The sequence below is a fragment of the Eschrichtius robustus genome, chromosome 3 (assembly GCF_028021215.1).
Source record: "Eschrichtius robustus isolate mEscRob2 chromosome 3, mEscRob2.pri, whole genome shotgun sequence".
Lineage (NCBI taxonomy): Eukaryota > Metazoa > Chordata > Mammalia > Artiodactyla > Eschrichtiidae > Eschrichtius > Eschrichtius robustus.
Window position 1 is genome coordinate 39,092,467 of NC_090826.1, and position 6,000 is coordinate 39,098,466.

Genomic DNA, 6,000 nt, shown 5'->3' on the forward strand with positions numbered 1-6,000 from the left:
TTTGAGCATCTTTCTGTTTAAAAGGTTTTGGCTGTGCTTTTCAGTTCCTTAGCAGCACATAAAGTAATTTCCAGCTTTCAGCTTCATTCTAGGGGCAAAGCCACCCCACCACTTCCTCAGTAGTGGTAGCTGTTGTAGCTGGTTCACTCAGAATTTTTGAAAATGTAGGGATGAAAGCATTGAAAAAGAGGCTTGAACCATGGTTCATTCATTCACTTAATAAACATTCACTTGGTGGAAAATATGTGGTAGATGATAAACTGCATGACAGTGTCTTTGCATATTTGTTTATTGATGGGATATGTTTGTTTAGTATACATATTTGTTGTTTAATTTATGTTTGTTTAATGGCTGAATGGCTGAATGGCTGAATGACATACCCCTTCCTTCACTTCCTTAGGTTTCCCTGGCTGGAGCCCTGGTTTCTCTGATAATCACAGTGTATAAAAACACGTGTGCACTCACTGCTCCGGCACAGTGCTCAGTGCTGTGCATTTAATTCTCACAGTAACTGACCGTGGTAGGTGCTATTGTCACTGCCATGTTTTACAGTTGGGGAAACTGAGGCTTAGTCTGCCACTGGCTTAAGTACCACGTGAGTCCAGGAGTTATGTTCCATCCACAGAATGGCACATTGCAGGAAGCTGGTCAGCGGTTTGATCTGTAAGTAGATCTGACACAAAGCAGGATAATTTTTGGAGACATTAATCCTCATTTCCCTCTTTCCTGCTCCCATTTACTGGCTCAGTTATTTCTTGTCCTGGGGAAAGTTTAACGTAGGGCAGACAGGGCAGAAAGACTGGTTTCTTCTCTTGCTTTGTTTTCCACTGGCTGAGATCCAGATGGTGTGCTCCCAACTCTGACCAGAGTTTCAGGCAAAAGGGCTGTAAAGTATCATTTTTGTTATGCACTTGATAGAGTGATTACTTAGCAATTTTAATATTTCAAGAACTGACCTACTGATGCCGACATACTTGCATTTTTTTCCCCTCCAACCCAATTATTTCAAGTGGAGGAAAATCTATTGTAAAAAATATAAAGGTTGCAAAAAAACAAAAAATGAAGTGACCCATCAGAGCTATTACCAATACAATGAAGGCTTTGAATAAAATCATTAAAAATGAAATTGAAAAAACACTTCTGCAGATCTGCTGAGATCATTATCATAAATACAATATACATGCAAGTTTTGCAAAATAGGTTCTTCATTAATTTTATTTTGACAATTCCCATCTTTGTCTCTATGGTACAATGTCTTTCTGCATATTAAAAATTAAAAGCCATTTAAGTAACACAATGGGATAGCCATGATTAATAGAGCTAGTGCTGTTAACCACGGAAGCTAAAGCAATTGAAAAAAATGGAAGTAGTAACACATTTATAATTTTGCTAATGTCACATTACAAAGAAGAATAGTTTAAGTTTAAAATATTTTTAAAATTTGCTTGTAAAGGCAACATCTTTAGTCTTTGTCAAGTTTTCCTTAAAGTTTAAGATTTCATATTTGTATATATAGTTTTTGTTTATCAAAATGGGTACCATTTTATGAATAAAGTTATGTGGTATTTACTTATAGAAAAATAATCTCTTTCTGTTTTCCATAGAAAAGTTTGGATCCTGTTCTACAAGAATATAGGAACCTGGATATATTTTTCTAATTCTGAATAACGCTCAGAGTTCATCGTAATTGGAGTAGGTAACTCTAAGTTTCAGGAATTTAAGTAATTTAAGGAAATGTGAATAGTGGTCACGTTGGAAAATACTTAGATGATTTGAATTTGGTAATATTGAATACTTCAAAATGTATAATTCAGGCTGATTTTCCTTTTTGTTTCTTTTACCAGGGTAAAATGTTATTATTTAGTCAATAATGAATGCAGGTTGATATTAGAAAATGTTGGTCCGGGCTTCCCTGGTGGCGCTGTGGTTGAGAGTCTGCCTGCCAATGCAGGGGACACGGGTTCGAGCCCTGGTCTGGGAAGATCCCACATGCCGCGGAGCAACTGGGCCACAATTACTGAGCCTGCGCGTCTGGAGCTTGTGCTCCGCAACAAGAGAGGCCGCAATAGTGAGAGGCCCGCGCACCGCGATGAAGAGTGGCCCCCGCTTGCCACAACCGGAGAAAGCCCTCGCACAGAAACGAAGACCCAACACAGCCATAAGTAAATAAATAAATAAATAAAATTTAAAAAAAATTAAAAAAAAAATGTAACTATTAAAAAAAAAAAAAAAGAAAATGTTGGTCCATTTATGGCTCACTATATGTGTCTGTGTAATGAGAAGAACTGGCAGGGGAGGGGTCTTATGAGGCACCATGTGATACAGAGGACAGATCAAGGTCACGTGACTTAGCTTCTCTAGCCTTCAATGTGCTCATCTGTAAAGAGGGGATGGTAAGTAAGGCCTACCTAGAAGAATGGAGACAGTGCATGCAAAGTGCCTGGCATGTAGGTTGGGTTCAATATTATTTTGATGTTATTATTATTCTGGATGAGAGTCTATCTTAGCATAGGCTGTCATGCCCTATAGTTATGTTACTTATGTGATAGCTCAAATAAAATTATTATTTTTTGAATTGCACCCAATTCAAACAAATGTGAAGGATTGCTGAAGGCATTTGTTTAACTTACTGTTGAGAATAACAATTTATTTAACTCGATATTATGCAAGTATACTTTTGATCAGATGACTTCAATGTACTCTTAAATTCAAGTATTTTGAATTTGAAATAGTTTTGAAACTATTTTAACATGTATATTTTTGAAAAAGAAGATAAGAGACTAGCTCTTGAAATTGTAAAATTGAGTGATATGCATATAATTCAAAACTATGATCTGGAGATTTTTTTATGGGATTTTTATGAGATTTACATTTTGTGCTCTTCTCTGTTGTGGTTTCAAATACCACAAAATGTGAAACTTTGCATCTACCCCTAACCTTTCCTTCTTCCTTCTAGCTCAAGACTAGTGACTGCACCAAGGATCCCAACCCCTCTCTCTTCTAAGAACCAGGGTAGCGGGGAGACCTTAACTTCCACTCTCAAATCCCCGTCTGGGTAGCATCCTAATTTTCTCTTTCTCAGAGCCAAACTTTTCAGGGTGGTTAATACTTTCTCCACAGTCTCAACAAATTGCCATCATGTTCACTTCTCAACCCACTTTATTTTGGCTTCTATATCTATCATTTCAACAACTCTTCTAACAGTTACCACTGACTTCCATGACACTAATTCCAAGAAACACATTTTATACTTGGTCCTTGTTGTCTCAGGAGCGCTTAACATCCATCTTTCTTTTCATGTGTTTCGACACTCCTTGTAGGCCATAACCCTTGGTGCTCCTGGTTTCCCTCATACCTCTCTGCTGGCTCCTTTTCCTCCTCTGGAGCCTCACACTTCTCTACCCAGTTTTTGAAATATTGGAATTACTCAAGGTAACAGAGCAACACGATTAGACACATTCACTCAAAAGTCTCCCCGATTCACTGGTTGTGTCATTCAAAGGGACTGTGGAGAACAGTGCAACTGCTGTGTCATACAGGTGGCAAGGAGGAAAGGAGAAAGGACCTTGAAATTCTCAGTCTGGTGATAAGGGGCTTAGGGCAAGCCCCTTCCCTTTTTTCGGTTTAATTTCCTTATTCGGAAGACAGGACAAGGTCTAGATAATCCATGTGGGTCCTTCCAGTTGTAGCATTTATCCTTTATACTGTATCTCTTTGCTTATCAATCTGTCCCCTCCACCAGATTGTGAGCTGTCCCAGGGAAAGGGCCTCCCCTTTATTTACCTTTGTATCCTGGCATTGCTCAGCACTAGCTGGTATACAGGAGGCAGCAGTGAGTGTGGGGACTGAGTCTATACCTCCTTCCTGAACATTTCCATTCTCTTACCTTCAGGCTCTTGTGGGAGAAAATAATGGAACTATGAGTCCTTGGCCCTCTGTATGGAACCTGCTATGTAAATTCTATTGGTTCCTGTCTTTTAACAACTTGCTTGCCCATGCCCACAACATTAGCTATAGCAGCTGTTCCAAATCGCCACTCTGCTCAGGCACTCAATCCTCCCTGCCCCTGCCAGGGCAGATGATGCCTCTGAATCCTCTAAGAAAATTGAGGTTATTTGGCATCAGAAATCTAATCTGCCCACTCACTCCCCCTTTCTTGTCTCTTATACTTCTAACGTGTTGGTCTTCCCAGTTGGACCCCTTCAAAAACTATGACTACTGTGTTAAATTAAGAGCAGAACAAAGTGATTTCTACCTAGCCTCAATACTTTCATAAAAATGTCCATCTATGAAGTTTCTGAGCCCCATTCCATGCAGCTCATCCATTCTATTCAATGCCCATTCATCCCCGGCCCCATTTTTTCTCTCTTATTGCCCCTCTCTCAGCACTTTTCAGCACCATCTCCCTTATGAACAAACACCAGGCTCCCTGTCATGAAAACAGCCGTCATTTTAATTTATTCTTCCTCTTCTCAGCTCCTTTCCCCACTCCCTGCCCTATGTTTATTCTCTTAGTATACAAACTCCTTGACCTGCAGTGTCTCCATTTCTTTGTTGCCCCCTTGCTTTGGAGATCGTTTCTATATTCCTCATTCTGCTCTTTCCTAAGTCTCCCCCTCCTCCCATATGTCTTCTTAGTTCAAGTAAATTAAATAAATATAAAACATCTACTGTGTGCCAAGCCCAAATCTGAGCTCCAAGGGAATCCAAGAGATGAAAAAAAAAAAGTTTGAATCACCATAGAGTTTCAAAACCTAATTAGGAAGACAAGTTGTATATACAAAGAGATACATAAAGAGGCTGCATAGGATTGCTGATTGTGGAATGAATAGTAAATGAAAACATGAACAAAGTGTCAAATGAGAGCTATAAAAATTAATGCTTTAATTGTTCACAGAATAGATTCCCAAGTTCGGGTGGTGGTTAGAGAAGCGTTTATAGAGGAGGTGAGTCATGAAGATGGTTTTGAGAAGAGCACGAGACACACAGGACAAGGGTTGGGGGGTGTTGGGGAGGGTGGTGTTAGGAATACTGATTCTTCTTCCTTTGTCTATCTCAATGAATAGAAACATAGGGATCGTCCTAGATTTCTTCCCTACTGTGCCCACATCCAGTCAGTTACCAATTCCCATCAAAAATACACTCCAATATTTCTCCCACTCATTCTGCCTCTCTGTCCCATGAAATTCCCTGTCCAGGCCATCATCACATCTTATCTGAATACTACAATAGCATTTGAACTGGTCTCTTAGTTCAGGTCTTATACCCCCTATACACACACATAATTTGCTCCCATAAGTGTTAAGATCCTGGGACGTGGATTCCTGAAACTGCCTCCTTACCCTCTGATGTCCTTGAGCAAATTGCATAATCTCTCTGTGTTCCAGTTTCCATATATGTAAAATGAGGATAAGTAAAATGATAATACCAACCTCAAATTTTTAATATGAGAATTAAATGAGCTACTACATATAAATCACTTTAGAACAGTACTTGGCACTTAGTCGACACACAATGAATATTTACCTGCTTTATTATCCAAATAGTCATCAGAGTGCTCTACTATCTAACCATGTAACTTTCCATCTTAAATCCCTTCAGTGGCCTAAGTAAAGTCCGAAATCCTTACCTGGACCTGCCAAGCATCATTATCTGTGTTGCTGGGGGCTTTTTCAATGGCCCCTGTCCCCTGTACTGCAGCTGAGGAAATTTAATTCAGTGGACATTTGCATAGGAATGCCGAGAGAAGGAAGGGATGGCTCCCCCAAAATGGGATTTTTGAGTCGCAGTAAGTATGGTAAGCCATTCTTTGGCCAGAATAAATAATTTTCTAAATTCCTGTAAATCCCACTGTTGGAGTGGGTTGTAGATCTTCGCTCTCAATTAGAGGTAGAGAGAACACAGGCAATATCATAAGGAAAGTTTCTACTACATGAAATGGAGGTTGTGGAAAATCCACCTCTTCCAGCCTGGTGGGCTGAGGCAAAAATTGGCAGAGGC

General features: G+C 39.6%; 1 long non-coding RNA gene across 2 annotated transcripts in view; it reads left to right on the forward strand.

Moving 5' to 3' along the window:
• Positions 1-5,783, forward strand: part of LOC137762239 (uncharacterized) — a 62,512-nt gene extending 56,729 nt beyond the window's left edge. For both annotated transcript variants that reach the window (XR_011073529.1, XR_011073528.1), the window contains 4 exons: positions 401-663; positions 1,605-1,692; positions 1,845-2,162; positions 5,602-5,783. This is a non-coding gene — a long non-coding RNA (uncharacterized lncRNA). The remainder of the gene's footprint in view (positions 1-400; positions 664-1,604; positions 1,693-1,844; positions 2,163-5,601) is intronic.
• The last annotated feature ends 217 nt before the right edge of the window (positions 5,784-6,000 follow it).